Source organism: Microtus pennsylvanicus, chromosome 17, assembly GCF_037038515.1.
Source record: "Microtus pennsylvanicus isolate mMicPen1 chromosome 17, mMicPen1.hap1, whole genome shotgun sequence".
Classification (NCBI taxonomy): domain Eukaryota; kingdom Metazoa; phylum Chordata; class Mammalia; order Rodentia; family Cricetidae; genus Microtus; species Microtus pennsylvanicus.
The window spans coordinates 18,071,436-18,090,348 of record NC_134595.1 but is presented as its reverse complement, the minus strand read 5'-3'; the positions used below and the strand labels follow the sequence as shown (position 1 = coordinate 18,090,348).

The 18,913-nt window shown below is 41.4% G+C and overlaps 1 protein-coding gene across 3 annotated transcripts in view; it reads left to right on the top strand.

Moving 5' to 3' along the window:
* Positions 1 to 18,913, top strand: part of Fer (FER tyrosine kinase) — a 328,203-nt gene that overhangs the window by 8,740 nt on the left and 300,550 nt on the right. The window contains exon 2 of one of the 3 annotated variants that reach the window (XM_075952223.1): positions 3,661 to 3,805. The exons of the other annotated variants lie outside the window; for them this stretch is intronic. The gene's annotated coding sequence lies outside the window, so the exon portion shown is untranslated. The remainder of the gene's footprint in view (positions 1 to 3,660; positions 3,806 to 18,913) is intronic. 3 annotated transcript variants of the gene reach the window in all.

Sequence of the window (18,913 nt, the reverse complement as noted above, 5' to 3'; positions counted from 1 at the left end):
CACATTGAGAAATGGGAATTCCATTTGGTCTGAGTGTGTGAGAGATGAGGACCTGTGGCATCACACAAGTCAGTCAGTGGGGAAGATAATGGGGTGCCATAGAGGACTCATCCGTGTCCAGTTGTCCTGTGGGAATCCTGGCTGGGTTCTGGTAACGATGATAATGCATATGAAGCAACACAAAGAACCCCATTTCTTCACAAATCTATAGTATAATAAAGTCCTGCTTGAACACATCATCAGTAATTCATTTTGAAATGAATCCACTTCAATATTAATGAAAATGCTTTTCCACAGAAAAATTATAGAGAAGACTTAGCTAGAGATTAAGAGAAACCACATTGGTGCTTTGACTGGCTGTCTTGAGGAAACATTTGTCTGCTCAATATTGAGCCTGGATCCAGTTGAATAGTTTTCTCTGTTCCATGTAGTGTGTTGAGCATGACCATACCACAGCAAAAGATGAAAACGTGAAATTCTAAATAACCCAGTTATAGCACTGGCAAGAGAGTCAAACATTTAAATATTAAAAACTGAGTGGATTACTCTGATTTGGGGATATATTTGGAAAGGAACTAATTACTTATACAGTGTATACATTGGTATACACTTGCTGCATTTGATTCCATAGAAATATTTAAAATGGGAATAGGAGAGATTAGGAACACTTGCTTTTCCTGAGAATTTGAGTTCAGTTCCCAGAACCAATGTCAGGTGACTCCTAACTGCTTGTGACTCCATCTTCCAGGCATCCAATGCCCCTTCTGGCCCTCTTGGGGACTTGTCCATATGTGGCATACACACAGACTTGTGTATATACACATAAATAAATGTATACTGGGCTTGGTGGCATTCATTGTCAGTTTCAGCACCCAGGAGTCAGAGGCAGGCAGATCTCAGAGGCAGGCGGATCTCAGAGGCAGGCAGATCTCAGAGGCAGGCGGATCTCAGAGGCGGGTGGATCTCAGAGGCAGGCGAACCTCAGAAAGTTTGAGGCCATTCTGGTCTATAGAGTGTGTTCCAGGCCAACTATGGCGACACAGAGAGACCTTACCTAAAAATTAAAAAAAAAATAAAAAAATAAAATCTAAAAGAAAAAAAGGAGAGAAACATAAAAAATGAGAGCCAGTGAAATGACTCATCTGGTAAAGGTCCTGAGTTCAATCCCAGGAGTCCATATGCTGGAAGAGCCCCTGTTTCTGCAAGTTGTCTTCTGACCTAATAATATATACTATATTGCTATGGTATAACTTGTGTGCTTTTCTGAAAGAATATAAAAGAAGTGATGACTAAAATTCCTATTTAAATATTTTCAGTTATACATTTTGCCACCTACAGGAACTCATTCAGAAGCCTTACTTTCTGCCACTATGTACTCATCAGAGAGAACTGTAATTCACTTTATGATGGAGCTCATTCAGTTACACTCGCTTGGCGGCTGCTGTGTCTCAGCTGTGGTGTGCAGGACATTAACAAGATAGAAATTCCTTCCCTCATTTACAGTTTAATGGAAGAAGAGGGATTTAATGACATTTTAAATTCTGCGGAGGTTAGATTTGCAGTCACGTTAGCATCGAGAACCATGCCAAATCTAGAAGAAATAAAGTGTTTGGAGGCAGTGAAGGTATCTTTGGAGATGGGGAGATCACTGGGAGAGGGGAAGACTTGGAGCATGTGACTGGTGTTGGTTTCCTGACTGGAAGGAAGGCAGATGTTTCTGGTGACATGTGTGAAATGCCATTGGGTCTTATTAAAGTTAAGGGGAATGGCAGTAAATAAATAAATAAATAAAATTAAAAAAAAATAAGATGGGCCAGAGAGATGGCTCAGTGGGTGAAAAGCGTTTGCTGTGCTCGCCTGATGACCAAAGTTCAACCGCTAGGACCCACGTGGAGGTGGAAGGAGAGAGCCAACTCCGCAAAGTTAGCCAGTTGTCCTCTGGCTTCCACACTTGTCACACGCACGCACACACGCACGCGCGCGCGCTCATGTGGGGTGGGGATGAGGAGAAGAGAGAGAGGACAGAGGATTATAGACTAGAAATCGAGGGTTAGACACACAAGGTTTCTATGAGGCAGAAGAGAAGAAAGTTACAAGGTTGTAGAGCATGTAATACGGTCCTTGTATTCGTACAGATGTTTGCGTGGCCACATTCAGGCAGTTATTGCTCCAAGATGTCATATTAAAAACGTGTTTATGTTGTGATGCACAGGTTTGTTCTTTTCTTGTCCTTATTCCTCCAAAATACTGTATATTGTGTACCGACTGATACATCACATTTATACTGTAATATGTATTAGTAACCTAGAGAGGGCTTAACGTATTTAGGATGATGTGGGCAGTTTTTATGCAATACTATGCCACATCTGTTTTATTTTTACTTAAAGCTGTTGTCATGTGTACATGTGGTGGGGTGCATATGGAGGTCAGAGGACAACTTGGAGGAGTTGGTGTTTGCATTGTTTGGTTTGAGGCAAGGTCTCTCTTGTTCTGCCAAGCTATGCTGGGCTCTCCAGGCTCGCTGACTCTCACGCTTTTTTGTAGTCTGCCGTCTGCCTCCCATTTTATCTCTCTGGATGTGTCCTGGCAGTACGAACTCAAGTAGGCTGGCATGTTAGCGTGGGTTTTTTTTTGGTGGAACCCACTCCCCTGCTCTGTGCTGTTTTATATAAAGGACCTGAGCATCTGCAGGGGTCCCAGGACTAATCCATGTGAATTCAGAGGGATCACTATAACTGGACATCAGTGATAAAGGAAAGACCACAACCAAGAGGCCTCTTAGTTTCCAAGAATTGAGATAAAACTTGCCAAATCAATGAATATGTTCTAAAGCATTTGAGACAGAAAACATGTCTTTGTTGGGAAAGTTTTCATTAACCCTTTGTCATCTTTTGCATACCTAATTACTACTTCTGACTGTGGCTTTTCACTCCAGTTTTTTGTAGTTAAAATATAGTTATATCATTTTGCCCTTTCTCTTTCATCCCTCCAACCTTTCCTTAGCCTCCCCTTACTTCCTCTCAAATTCATGACCTGTTTTCTTTGATTATATTTGATCAAATCTGATCAAATAGTGTGCATGTGTGTGTGTGTGTGTGTGCACACCTGTATGCACATGCACAAATATATAAACACAAACACAACCTGTTGGGTCTGTTTACTCTTGCATGTATGTACATGATTTCTGGGCTGACCACTTGGTGTTGGGTAATAAATTAGGTAGCTCTTACTAAGGAAGACTCTTTCTCTGTAGGTGTTACTTGCATGTAGTTCTTTGTCTAGGGGTGGGGCTGCCTGGGATTTAACCTCACCACATGTAGCATTTTTAAATAAGGGTAGTACCTCACTGTTTCTGCTGTGCTTCCAGCTTGAAGTTAGTTTTATGCTTTGAAAATGGAGAAAACCAAAAACAGGCTCTTCAGAGCTGGGACTAGGTGGGTTGCATGTCAAAGAAAGGGGTAAGCATCTGGGCAACTATGGAAGGAGAGAAAAGGGAGAAAGCGGTGGGCAGGCAAGTTAGGTCCATGTGGTTGTCTTATGTGGTGAAGGGGAAAAAGTGGCCATTAGATTCTAATACGAACCTCACTGCACTTCAGATGTACGTATTTATCTCTCTCCTCTGTGATGAGTACTTCTGACTCCTTACCTTTCTTCTTACAGCCCAGTTCTTTTGGCTAGACCTATGGTCACTGCTGTGAGACTTCACTGCACACTTTCTCAAGTGTCTTCTTCATCCTTAATGTGTAATTCCTCACCATGGACCTGCTCCTTTAGCTAAGACATGGCCATCAATGGTAGTAGTAAGGTAGGATTACTTTACTGTTCTTAGTAAATTGCTAATGATTTTGATTTTTGGTTTGGCCTCTGAACCTGTCTGTAATAGTTTTGTGTTAACATTTTAGTGCTCTTTATATTAGATTATTATACTTCAGAAGGCTACTACCATTTCATGTGTAATTTATTTTTGCTTGTCATTTAATACATTTTGCATGTGGCACTTGTGATCAGATTAGTTTTTTCCACTAATACTTTTGATTGGCAGAATCTCTATATCCATATTGCCTTTTCAGCCTGTGTGCCTATCAGTCCTATATTTTCAAATGCCTGACACCAAACTCAGCATGCTTTACTTTTATATTGATTTTATTGAACTATATATTTTTTCTTTGCTCCCCTCCCTGCCTCTCCCCTTTTCTTTAACCTTCTACCATGGTCCCCATGCTCCCAATTTACTCAGGAAATTTTGTCTTTTTCTCCTTCCCTGTAGATTAGATCCATGTATGTCTCTCTTAGGGTCCTCATTGTTGTCTAGGTTCTCTGGGATTGTGATTTGTAGGTTGGTTTTCTTTGCTTTATGTTTAAAAACCATTTATGAGTGAGTACATGTGATAATTGTCTTTCTGTGTTTGGGTTACCTGGCTCAATATGATGTTTTCTGTCTCCATCCATTTGCCTGCAAAATTCAAGCTGTCGCTATTTTTTTCTGCTGTGTAGTACTCCATTGTGTAAATGTACCACGGTTTCCTTATCCATTCTTTGGTTGAGGGGCATTTAGGTTGTTTCCAGGTTCTGGCTATGATAAACAAAGCTGCTATGAACATAGTTGAGCACATGTCCTTGTGGCATGATTGAGCATTCTTTGGATATATACTCAAAAGTGGTATTACTGGGTCTTGAGGAAGGTTATTTGATAATTTTCTGAGAAATCGCCATACTGATATCCCAAGGGTCAACATGCTTTTCCTATTGAAAATCTCATTCTTTGTTCTGTTTTCTATATTTCTGCATTCTGTTTCTAGAAAGACTCTGAAGTGTAAACTGAGACTGTGCTTTCATTTCCTGGCCACCCAGATGTGAATCATCACACAAAACTATTAATTGCAACACTGAGCCAATGGCTCAGGCATATTCCTAGCTAGCTCTTATATCTTAAATTAACCCATGTCTACTAATGTGTTTGTCATGAGGCTGTGACTTATGAGTAATGTTTTGGTGTCTTTTTTCTTCAGCAGCTACATGAAGTCTCCTTGAATCTCTCTGCCTACTCTGTATATCTCTGTTCAAGATTTCCTGCCTGGCTTTACTCTGCTAATCCATTGGCCGAAACAGCTTTATTCATCACCCAATAAAAGCAACACACATACAGAAGTACATCCCACATCACTGAAGTGATTTGAAATTAAATTAATAATTAATTAAAAGGCATATAATACTCATTGTTGGGGAAAAGCTTTATAAAGCATTAACTAGTATGTATTACAAATAGGCTGGTTATGGTGGTGCACATCTAAGCACTCAGGAGACAGAGGCAGGTGGATTGCTCTGAGCTTGAGATCTGCTTGGTCTCTAGCAATTTTCAGGCCAGCCAGGGCTACATAGTGAGAACCTGTGTTTTATCCTAGCATGTCTATCTGTTATTTTCTGTTAAGTTCATTTTTGTATAATACCTAATCCTATGGTAATTTTTTTCTGTCTTCTGCTTAGTCATACCAGTCATTTAAGTGGTATTTAAATTCAAACAAACAAAAAAACTGTTCATCTTTGAATTTTATTTTATTCCCTTTTACACCCAAGAAACTCAAAGTCCTGTGAGTCTTGATGGAAGGAAAGAAAAGAGAGAGAAAAAAGAAAGCACGTCATATCTCATCTCCCCATGTCACTAGCAGGCTCTTCAGATGGCTCCTTACCTTAGGAAATCAGCTGTCTCTTTGCCTGAGCTAGCCCACCCTCACCCACTGTGGTCATCTGAGAGTGAGCCTCCAACTTCTCAGTGGGCCTCTAGAGCCCCATATGACATCTAATTATGGGTTCACTAGCATATGACTTCAGGAAATTTATGGAAGCGAAAGTAACTGGTCTTTACTTTTATATCGTAAGTGGCTTTACTTTGCTCTCTCTTAAAAAAGAGGTCTTTCTTTTCACCAGTAGGAAATCTTCCTAGGATGTTCCCCAATGTTCTGGTTAGTATTTTAGTTTGAAGATTTTCCATTATTGTGTTAACACACACAGACAGACACACACACACACACAATATTAAGCTTACTTGAATGTATCTAACTTGTGTAGACTCATGGAAGATTTCATTTATTTAATTTTTTAAAAAAATTTCTTGTGTATGGGTGTTTGGCTTGTGTATATCTGTGTGAAGTACCTGAAGAGGTTGGAAGGGAACATTGGATCCCCTGGAACTGGAGTTACAGATAGTTGTGGGATGTCATGTGGGTGCAAGAGTGTTGAACACGGGTTCTCTCATCAAAGCATTTTTATACTGATACCTGAGGTGAAAACTGAACTTTAGTAGTTATTAAAATAAATAGACTTTGTGTTTGTTTCTTATGAATTTATTACCAGCCATATCTTCCTTTGTTTCCTTTCTGAAGGATTAATTTTTTAAAAAAATTTATTTTATGTGTGTGCATGGTTTGCCTGCATTCATGTAGGCATGTGCACTGTATGCATGCCTGCTGCCCACAGAGGTTAGGAGAGGGTGTCAGATCTTCTGGAACTGGAGTTGCAGATGGTTGTGAGTCCCCGCGGTCCTCTGGAAGGAAGAGTGCTCTTAACTCTGCCCCTTGGAAAGGGCTTTTAGGTGTTTTGGTGGAGCACGCCTTTAATCCCAGCACTCGGGAGGCAGAGGTAGGCGGATCTCTGTGAGTTCGAGACCAGCCTGGTCTACAGAGCTAGTTCCAGGATAGGCTCCAAAGCCACAGAGAAACCCAGTCTCGAAAAACCAAAAAAAAAAAAAAAAAAAAAAAGAGTTAATGTTTGTTGTTTGTCCCTGTGTAAGAGACATTTGATTAGATGTCTTGAATCTTACTTTTTGTCCTATTGGCCTATAAGTTTTTCTATTTTCGTGTGGTTATTTTCTTAAAATTTATTTTTAAGGTGAAAAGAAAAAAGAAACTGTGTGTGCATATATGTGTGTGCACGCATATGAGTTTTTATGTGCTTGTGTGCCTGTGTGTGTGCGTGTGTTTGAGTGTGAGCACAGGTGCCCATGGCCTTCAGGAGAGGGCATTGGATTCCTGCAACTGGAGTAACAGCATTGGTGCTGGGGACAAAACTCAGGTCCTTTGTAAGAGCAGCCATCTTTCTGGCCTTTTTATATTTGAGTTGTAAAGTTGAGAGATTAGGGCAGAATATGGGGACTTAAGTGCTGATTTGTACCGTTGGAGCTTACCCAAACCTCTCCTTGACCCTAAAGCAACTGTGTGACCTGACCAGCTGACTCTCAGGAATTTGAAGGCTGGTCTGGTCTTCTTCCCCATGCCTCAGTAACACTGGGTTCTTCTCATTCTGTCTTCTGCTTTAGTGTTTCATTTTGACAGTGCGTCTTGCTGCAGAAAAACTGAAGATGCAGGACAATGAATGTGGGTCTATTGCTTGTCATTTAGATTCCCTCTAACATTGGTGCGTTTTCATTCTTTACATATTTATGTAGTTTGAAAGTATAGTAGGACATCATAACTAAAGTCAGGCATTGTGGTGCATGTCTTTGATCCTAACACTTGGGACAGAGGCAGGTGGATCTCTGACTTCAAAGCCAGCCTGGTCTGGTCTATAGAATGAGTTCAAGGACAGCAAGAGCTACACAGAGAAAACTTGTCTCAAAAAACAAACAAAACAAAAACACCGTAACTAAAATCGTTAGTATACAGATCCTGCAGATAAGGATAATTTTCCTATATAATCATACAGTTGAGGTCAAATATAAAATTTAACATTAATTAAGAAGTACATTTTATGTTTGTCTTAATCTATTTGTGATGCTGTAATGAACACCTTGTACTAGGTAAAGTATGAACAACAACAATTGGGTAATCACGTTTCTGGAGGTTTGGAAATGCTGTATCAAGGTGTGCTGGCAGGTTTGGCAGTGGATGAAGGCTTGTTCCTCATATTTCACACTGTTTTGAGTTTCTTCAAATCGCAGATGGAAGGGTGGGGAGCTTTTCCCTGAAGCCTGTTTTTAGTGAGCATCAGGCTTGTCCTTGTGGGGAACCCACTCATCTCTTCCTGTATCACCTTGGAGGTTGAATGCCAATGTAGATTTTTGTTTGTTTGAGAGCCAAAGAGTTTTATTTATAATTATTATTTTTTGATATTATAATGTAATTATATCATTTCCCCTTCCCTTTCCTTCATCTAAGCCCTCCCATATATCACTCCTTGCTCTCTTTTAAATTCATGGCCTCTTTTTCAGTAGATTGCCATTTCATACATGTATATGCATATATATTATTAAATACATAAATATAACCTGTGCAGGCCGTATAACATTATTTATATATATGTTTTTAGGGCTGATCATTTGGTATTGGATATAGCCAATTAGTGTGCTCTTCTCTGGGGGAAGACTAATCTTCTGCTTTCTGCATTCTTTGGTTGCTCGTAGTTCTGCAGGGTTGAGGCCTTGTGGGCTTTCTTTCATCCACTTTGGCATGTCTGTTGTTGTCCTTGTTCAGCTCATGTTTAGGCAGTCATGTTGGTGAGACTTTACGGGTGTACCTTCTGCTGTTTCTAGGAGACACAGTCTCACAGCAAACTCCCTCATCCTCTGACTCTTACGGTCTTTCTGTTCCATTTGCACAATGTGCCCAGAGCCTTAGATGTGGGGATGTTTTATAGCTGTATCCACTGGGACTGGGCTCTACGACTGCATTTTGACTTGTTGTGGTTTTCTGTAATGGTCTCCATCAGTTGTAAAGAGAAGTTTCCTTGTTGAGGGGCTAAGACTACACTTGTCAATGGGTATAGCACAAATATTTAGAATGTAGTCAGGGGTTGTGGTAGTTCAGTAAAGTGGCAGTTGTAGGTCAAACTGACTTCACTAGCCGTGGGTAGTTGCTAGGTTTCTAGTACCAGGTACAATTTCCCTCTTGTTGAGCAGATTCTGAGTCTAATTAGAGAGCTGCTGGTTATTGCCAAGGTATGTGTGACTCTACTCTACCCCTAGAGTTAGTATGCCATACTTGTTGTTGTTATGATTAATAGACACCATACATGGGTAGTATGGTTGGTAGCTTTCCTTCTTGGAAGCATGCATGGTGCCTTCTGGTACCATAAAAGCTAGACCTCAGGGAGAAAGTTTGCAGGTCAATTCCAGCTGGGACTCTGGGGTCTCTGTTTGAAGTATGTGATGTCTTCAGCAATAGGGACTTACCTTCTACATAGGGCAGAAAGAACTTAGGTAATCAGGGAAGACAAAGCTAAATTTTGGGAGAAAAAAAGCAGAGTCAGGGAGAGCCATTACAGAGCCACCACCAGAGTAAGACATGCTAAATCTTTGCCGGTAAGCCACTGTCATGTGTCGATATACAGATTAATAAAAATGGGTTAAACTAAGATGTAAGAGTTAGCCAATAAGAAATTAGAGCCAATGGACCAAACAGTGTTTTAATTAATATAGTTTCTGTGTTGTTATTTTGGGGCTAAGTGGCCAGGAGCAAATGAGCGGCCTTCCTGTTACACATGATTTTATTTTTCTTTTCAGCTGGATAGTATTCTATTCATATATATATATATATATATATATATATATATATATATATATTAAAAATTTAATTACATTTGCCCACAAAATGATTAAAATCTCACACTTTTTCCAGGTGTTTTTAAAAAACATATCATTCTTTGACAACTCCTTATATGCACTTGACGTATTGGTCATTTTTACATTCTTTCTCTCATCCTCTCTCATCCTCATCCCTCCCCGACAAGTACTCCTCCCACTTTCAGAACTCTGCTTCTGTGACCTTCTGAGTTTAGGCAGTATTTCTTGCACTGGTTAGGATGTATTTTCTGGAGTTTTGGCAACTGCACATGGATGTACTATGGAAGAAAATGGTACTCTGTCCCCCTAACCCTTGACTGCCTCACAAGTCCCTCCACTGTCTATGGTGGGTTGTTGACTGCCTCATCTTGTACAGGTCTTCTGTAGATAATCACAGGTACTGTGAGTTCTTCAGTACCACAGCCGTGTCACATCCAGAGGACAGCGTTTCCTGCACTCCCCCACTGTCCAGCCTCTACATTCAGACCAACACAGGGAATTTTGGGGGACTTTTGTGTCCATCCAAACCACAGCAGTGTTGTGTGACGTTCTGTAGTCAGCCCACACCAATTATCCTTGCGAAGTTTTCTCTGGAGTTTTATTAATGCAGGATTCAGTCAGGTTTCATGCATTCCATTTGGTTCTTATGACTCTTTGTTCTCCTCTGTTAAATAGTCCCCCACTTTGCTATTTGCCTCTTTGTTGTTGGTGATCTGGTTTTTCACTTAAGGGTTAGTTAGAGTTTGAAGACACAAATTTACTTGATGGCTGTTTTGGGAATTATCTGGTTTTTAAGAATGTTATCTACCTAAAACTTTGCAATTTGCCTTTTGCTTCTAATTCTCTGAGGTTGTAGGAGATAAAAGAGTCCAAGTATTTTTTTCTTTTCAAAATATCATTCAAATTTTAAGCATATATTAGCTGAGTTACGTTTTTCATTTGGTTGTATCAAGTTAAGAAAAGAAAGCTAGGAGATTTATATTCGACTTACTGCACTAGCTTTTGAAATTAAATGAGAACTCTGCTTAAGGCCCTCATTATTCATCCTCCACCTTTTAACTGTTGCCTAAGCTTCTGTCTAGTAATGTGTGTCTAGAAACCGACTATCATGAGGCAGTGGTAGCTTAAGCATATGTCTCTGACAAAGGCGCACCATTTGGAGTATAAAGCAGATTGAAGTGTAAATCTCATATAGGCAAGTCAGTAGACACAACCAGAGCGTGGCGCAGTTTGACAAGATTTATGTATTTTTTTTCTCCCTGGCTAGAGCCTTCACCTAGGGAACACTCCTTTACTAGCTTTGGGATTTCACAGATTTTTATTGATCTTCCTTAAACTTCGTGGGAGGCATTTACAGGCGACTTTTAAGCATCATTCCATACCCTTTTTGTTTGGTTTATTTGGTTTGGGTTTGAGAAAGGGTCTCATGTGCCTTTAACTGCCCTTGAGTTTGCTATATAGCCAAGGCTGACCTTCAATGTCTGATCCTCCTGCCTCTGCCTCCCAAGTGCTAGGATTACATGTTTGTGCGATTGTACCAGGTTTATAAAATCCTGGAGATTGAACTTGGGGCTTTGTGCTTGCTGAACAAGCCCTTTAGCCACTGAACCATGTCCCTAGCTCTTAGGTAGAATTTTTCAAAGATGGGAAAAAACATGTTTGATTGAGAAGAAAGGGAATTTGAGCAAGGAGAGGGGCTGCTCTGTATAGCTTTAAAAGTCTGTGACGTGTTTCCCTCTTTTGCTCTACCCAGTTTGAACAAAACAAGAAAAGAACCCTTTCTAGGCAGTAATAGCCGATGCTAAAATGAATTGATGATCATGGAATAAAGGAGTCTTGAAATGGTTACATTTGAATCTAGAGGCATTTTATTGTTCCTTTGGGTCTCACCAGTTACAGTGTCTTTTTCTGCTAGGGTTGGGAACCACGTGTCAACCAGAGGACTAGCTTAAGTAGAAAAGGGCTCTGAAAATGGAGCCTGCGGAGAAAGGGGAGCCACTTCATCCTATTTAGATACGGATAGAGGAGCCAGGTAAAGAATGCTTGTTGGTTAATTCTGGTGCTATGCCCTCTATTTGAGTTGTCAAAGACTGATTCTTAGTCCAAAGAAAGGAGACAAGGGAAGAAAATTAAAGTTATTGGCATCCAACTTTAGCTGGAATTGAGATTTACATGTATAAGTGCTTCTAAGTGGCCCTGTTAAATTTCTCACATTTGTGAGGAAGGAGCTCCAGGACTTGATACTTTTGACTTGGAGTCATATATCTGAAAGATACAGGTCTCTGGTCTCTTGATCTTCCACTCCTCCAGCCCAGGCATTCAGGGTTATCAAACTTCTTACAACTTAACCAGGAGCACACCCAAAAGTTGTAGCCATTGAAGCACATAAGATAGATTCTGCCTGTCCTTATGTGGTGCTAGTAGGTAGGTCAGATTTTAGGCCAGGCTTGCTTACTGATCACTGAACAAGAACCCCCAGCTAAAGCTGAGAGTGTTGTGTGACACTGTTCCTGGGGAGACATGAACGCATATCTGCTCACCCCAGACAGGGAACCAGTAACCTACCAAAGTATGGATACCACCAAAGTCCACTTTGTCAGCCACTGTGTTTTATTGGAGTCGCTTACCAGGGCAGAAATGACTCAGAATCAGCTGCATCACCAAAAGCTCACGCCGGCATGGGTGACATCTCATGAAATCTGGAACCTGGAGTGCACTGCACAACCGTAGGCAGTGTCCGTTCCAGGGAGCTCAGTTTGATCCCCTTCCAGGTATCTGGTCTGGTCTGTGCTTCTCCTAGGTTGTCTTGTCTGTACCTTTTCTAGGCACATCAGCTTGTCTCACAGTGTCTCTCAGCAGCCCTTACTGCCCATATGTGTTCAGTGAGTGGGCCTTGTGACTCTGATTAGTTTCAGGTACTTTCTGAATCCTGTGAGTTGTCTACTTTGTGAATTTAATGAGCGTTCTTGCAGAGCGGGATGTTTCACCTTCCTTTAGAACACCTATGTCTTTGGAATGCCCTTGTAGGATGGAATATTTTACCCTCCTTTACAGCTTCCTGTGTCTTCATGGCCTTCCTTCTAGGATGGAGGAGGGCTTTATGTCAGGAAGTTGCCATGCAGCAGAGTTTACTGAATACTGAGTTCTATTGTTTTTTCACTGGCACTGCGGGTACACCTGTAGTAAGGAGCTGCGGGGCTGCATTCCTGCCACCCGGCTAGCTTTACACCTGAAATAACTGGGCGCCACTCTGTTGTTGGAGCAGCAGGCCACTTCCCGCCGCCTGGCTCCCAGCTAGCTTTACCCGAAATAATTACACAGAAACTGTATTCTTTTAAACACTGCCTGGCCCATTAGTTATAACCTCTTATTGGCTAGCTCTTACATATTGATCTAACCCATTTCTAATATCCATATTGCCACTTGAGTGTGGCTTACCGGGACGAGTCTAAGGGGCATCCATCTCAGAGAGGAGAATCATGGCGACTGCCTGACTCGGCTTTCTTTCTCCCAGAATCCTGTTCAGTCTACTCCACCTACCTAATTTTCTGTCCTATTAAAGGGCCAAGGCAGTTTCTTTATTTTTTATTTTTTTAACTTCTTAATATTTTATTAAATGAACTAAATGAAATCAACACAAAACAGATGACTCTCCTCCATCACTTCCCCTTTTTCTGTTTAAGCAAAAAAAAGAAAGGCTTTCATTTTAACATAGTAAGATTACATATAACAAAACAGTTATAAAGCAAGAATTACAGTTACAATATTTATATCTATTTTATTTTTTATCATAACTTGTAATAAGAGCTGTGGGTTGCATTACGCCACCCAGCTCCCGCCACCGGCTAGCTTTACCCGAAATAATTACATGGAAACTGTATTCTTTTAAACACTGCTTGGCCCATTAACTCTAGCCCTTACAGGCTAATTCTCACATCCTGATCAACCCATCTCTAATAATCTCAGTAGCACCGGTCTTACCGGGAAAGATTCAGCATGTTTGACCTGGTGGCTTGCTTCATCGCGTGCGTCTGCCCGGGAGAGCGGAGCATGGCCTCTGAGCTCACTTCCTCTTCCTCCCAGCATTTTGTTCTGTTTACTCCACCCACCTATGTTCTAACCAATAAAATGGGCCAAGGCAGTTTCTTTATTTTTTAACCAGTGAATCATGGCGACTGACTGACTCGGCTTTCTTTCTCCCAGAATCCTGTTCGGTCTGCTCCGCCTACCTAATTTTTTGTCCTATTAAAGGGCCAAGGCAGTTTCTTTATTTAACCAATGAAATCAACACAAAACAGATGACTCTCCTCCATCATACACCGAATCTACTGCTGTTTCAGCTACTGACTGCAGCTCCGCGGTCACTGTCCCACCAAGGCCCAGCTGGAAACGCCTCTTGCTGCTGCCAAATATAATTTTTAAATCCCTATGGTTCTATTTATCAGTAAGACTCAGGAGTCAGATCCTAGGGTGAAAACCTACTAGCTCAGAGTGACTGAGAAGCAACCAACTGACTTTCCTCTTTAGCTGATGACCCAGCAAGAGAGCATCCTTTTGCTCCACCAAACCAAAAAAGACCTCTATACTCCCTACCACTTCCTGTGTCTCTTTGTCCATTTTCTGGATGCCCTCTGACTCTCTATGACTACTTTCTGTCAGCTAGTTGCTGGCTCTGCCTTCTGACCCAAGGTTGATTTTGCTTAATCAGTTTAGTCTATAACAGTATGAGTGAATATTCCGCACCAAAGTGACGCCCAGACGTGTGGCTAACTAAACCCACTTAAAAAACCTGAGAAGGCTTAAAAATAAGGGAGAGAGCATTTAACACAGATTTTTGCTGTTTGTTGGTGGCGTGCTGTAGAGAGATTTCCTGATTCAGCAACAGCAGCAGAAAAAAAGCTGCTTTATTTTAAAGTGTGGCTTCCCGGGGCTGTGCCGCCAGTGCAAACTCTGGCTTTATGTTTGTGTTCCCGCTTGGGATCGGAAGGAGAGTGCTCTGAGACCGTGAAGATGACTCAGAGCTCCCCGCCTGCTCCTGGGCAGAAGGCAGAATCAGGCTTAGGCAGGCGGAAGAGCATGGCGGATTCCTGCCGCCATACAGGGACGTGTTTTCAGACTGCGCAGTGCTCTGCGTGTCAGATTTGGATGTTACTTGGATGAAAAGAATTTCTGTGCTGCACGCTCAGTCTCAGAATTAAAGTGCTGAGTGCTGCTCCTACCTGGTAGCCCCAGAGCTAGCACAAAATGGTACGTCCTCCATTTTGAAATTTTCCTGACTCAGCTTCAGCTGCAAATCCCTGCAGCTCATTAAGAGGTCCTGCCACGAAACACTTAAATGGTGTTGACGAAAAGCTGAATGCATGCTTTTCGGTTTTCAGCCGTAGCAGGAAAAAGCTGCGCCATTTAAAAATGCCGGCTTTCTGGGCCATCCTGCCAGGGCAAACTCTGACTGTTTGAGGTAGGAGGGCCGGCTACCGAGAGAGGACTTGAGTGTTGTCTGTTGTAGCTTGCTGGCTGGCAGGGACCTTGAAATGCTATAAACATGGCTGCAGCCTGTATACCAGCCATGAGGCTGGAAAGCTAAGGAATGGACTGGATCTAGCTGGCAAAGCCATGCCTTTAGTCCTACTGATATTGCTTGGTAAATTAAAGACTCATGTGGTCAGAAAAACAAAGAGAGATATACAGTAAAGAGAGATTCAGAGACAAAGAAAATTTCTAAATGGTTTACTGTGTGTTAAAAATATATGCAAGCTGAAAGTTAAAGTTCTTAAAGCAAAAAACAAAAACAGGAAGAGAGTTGTTGTGTGTCTTAGTACACACCTTTAATCCCAACACTTGGGAGGCAGAGGGAGATAGACCTCTGTGACTTCAAGGTGTGGTAGCACACGCCTTTAATCCCAGTGCCTAGAAGGCAGAGACGAACAGATCTCTGTGAGTTCAAGGTGTAGTAGCAAACACCTTTAATCCCAATGCCTGGGAGGCAGAGACAGGCGGATCTCTGAGAGTTCAAAGACAGCCTGGTCTACAGATGTACGCTCAAAAAGCAAAAAGTTAACTTAGGAATGTCTCAGCTTAGATTCTTAAGCGCCTAGTGATTTAAAGGCGCAAATCAAAAGTGCTCCTGGATAGTAAAAAATTGCAGATTCACAATAGGACAGATTCAGACCACTAAATAAATAACACTGTTGGATGAATGTACGTTGGCTTGGGAGAGAGAAGAAAAAGAATATAGAGAATAAAGTTAATGGTTTAAAAAGAAAAAAGTAAAAGTAAAGTCTTTAAAGAGACAGAGTACAGATAGTTATAGATATAAATAAAAATAAGCCGCGTAAAAATGAAAAATTCACAGAGAGTCTGGATTCTTTGTATTATTGTGTTTTCTTTAAAATTTTTGACTGTGAAGGAGCTAAGTACAGAGAGACATTTCATTACCTGGGCTGCCAAGCTAAACCAGAATGGATATAAGGGTATTACGATTTCAGAATTTGGATCTAAGGATATGATACTTTGGAAAAGAGATTCTGCTTTTGTTTTCACAGAGGATGAGACCCTGTTCATTTCTTCTATTCCAATTTGGTATGATGGACCACGTCCTCCTGAAGGTTTGCTGTGAACATCTTCAGAAAATTGCTTTGCTCAACTGCCAACTGAGATGAAACTAGCACACAGGTTATACCAAGAAAGACCTAATTAACGACGCCCCCATTCAGCAGGAAGCAGTTTGGAGAGAAAAAACTGCGCCCATGTTCCCAAATATGGTTTATAAAATGTTCTTTTACATTTAAAGGGGGATATGATATAGACATGAATAATTTGCATTAGTATAGATTTTGCTTTATTGATAGAGATTTACGGTCAATTTTGTTATATGTATAAATGTTTCTGATGTAACTTTTACTTGATAACTGTTTTGTTATATGTAATTTTGCTATGTTAAGGTTAAAGCCTTCCTTTTTTGTTTAAACAGAAAAAGGGGAAGTGATGTGGGAGTGTCATATCTGTTGATTTCATTAGCTAAGCAATAAAGAAACTGCTAGGCCCATTGGATAGGCCCACCCTTAGGTGGGTGGAGTAAACAGAACAGAATGCCGGGAGGAAGAGGAAGTGAGGTCAGACTCCACAGCTCTCCTCTCCGGAGCAGACGCCTTCAGAGAGACGCCATGCTACCTGCTCCAGGGAAGACGCACGCTATGAAGCTCCAACCCAGGATGGACTTAGGCTAGAATCTTCCCGGTAAGCGCACCTAGGGGCGCTACACAGATGATTAGAAATGGGCCAGAGCAGTGTTTAAAAGAATACAGTGTCTGTGTAATTATTTCGGGTAAAGCTAGCCGGACAGGGCAGGCGGCCGGGGTTTTGGGGACATAGCCCCGCCGCTCTTATTACTACACCAAAGTTCTGCACATGGTTAAGATGGTAGAGGTTCATCGCTAAAGAAGGAGGCTACAGCTGGCTTCTAGGACAGCTCCCTTTACTCTAGGTGCTAGAATATTTCCTGATAAGCTGCTTGCATATTTGCTCTCATCTATAATCTTAATGTGAGTGGTATGTTAGTTACTTCACATTTAAAAAATGAATTTATTCTGTGAGTGTGGGTGTGCACCACATGTGTACCTAGCACCCGTGGAGGCTGGAAGAAATAAGATCTGGGACTGGGAGTTACAAATGAGTGAGCTACCATGTGGGTGCTGTGAATTGTGAAGTGAACCTGGGTCCTCTGGAAGAGCAGCCAGTGCTCTTAACTGCTGAGTTATCTCTCCAGCCCCCAGTTACTTTTATTTTTGCTGTGACCAGATCTGATAAGAAGTAATGGCTTATTGTGGCTTACAGTTTGAATGATACAGTCCATTGTAGCAGGTGTGGGAGGTAGCTGGTCATGCTGCATCTGTAGTCAGAAAGTAGAAGAGTGAATAGGATGTAGGACCAGGCTATAAAATTTCAATGTTTGCTTCCAGTAATAAATTCCTCCAGTAAGATTCTACGTTTTAAAGTTACACAGCCTTCAAAAGCTGTGTGGCCAGCTAGGAATCAAGTGTTCAAACATGTAAGTCCATGACGGGCAGATCATATTCAGATCTCAACAAATAGCATATAATTTTCTCTCTGAAATTGGTTGGTTTTGCTATAATTCACATTATTAGTTGCTAAAAGTGTTTATTAGTCATGCCTTACCAAACATTTTTATGTTATATATTTGAGGTGGCCATATGTGCCACCATGTGCATGTGGAGGTCATAGGTAATAGGCAATAAGCAAGATTGGAGTCTCTCCTTCTGCCACAGCCATACCTTCTTATGCCTAAGAATGTCAAAGTTTCTCTCTTTCTCTCCTTTAAAAACACCATTTAAATTTTGTTTATTTGTGTGTGTGCCTGCATGTGTACCGTGGTGCACCTGTGGAGATAAGGAGTCGTGTTGCAGGAGTCATTTCCTTTATTGTACCATGTGGATTTTAGGGATTGAATTCAGGTTGACAAGCTTGCACGCAAGTAAGTATCTTTAACTGAGCCATCTTTTTGGCTTCCCTATCTCTCTTTCTACTTACTTCTTATCTGTGGTATTTCAAATTGAACATAGGGCCTTATGCATGCTAGGCAAGCATTGTACTACTGAGCTATATTTGAGCACTTAATTTTACCTTCTTAATTACTTGGGGCTGGAGAGATGCTCAGTGGTTAGGAGCAGTGGCTGCCTTCCTGGAGATTCAATTCCCAGTATCCACTTGGTGGCTCTTGTCGTCTATACTCTAGTCTAGTGCCCCCCTCAAGTCTCTGTGAGTACTGCATGTACTTTCTGTACAAACATCATACAGACAAAATACTCATACATATTTGTAACATGAAGGGGCCTGCTTGGTGGGGTTTCTGTCCAGCCCGGTACTCCATAGCCAGTGAGCCCCAGAGAAAATCACACAGAGGACTCCATAAGATTATAAACTGATTAACCCATTATCTCAGGCTACTTGTTAGCTCTTATAACTTATGTTAGTCCATTATTTTTATCTATGTTAGCCACACAGCTCAATACCTTTCTCAGTGGGGCAGCTTACATCTTGCCTCTCTGGTGGTCTGGGCAAAACTGTGGAGAGAGCTTCCTGCTTCCCAGAATACTCCTGTTCTCATTGCCCTGCCTCTACTTCCTGTCTGGTTGACCCCCACAAAGCTCTGCATAATAGGTACATGCCATCTCCATCTGAAAGAAAAGAAAATCGAGCTCTCAAGATAAAGTATGTTTTATACCATTGGCGGATGTTAGGGTTGAGCCTAGCACTTCCTTTTCCAAAGCTACTTCTTATGTAAAGATATAAAGAGACTTATGTAAAGAGATAAAGAGACTCTACTTTCATACTGCTCTTGTT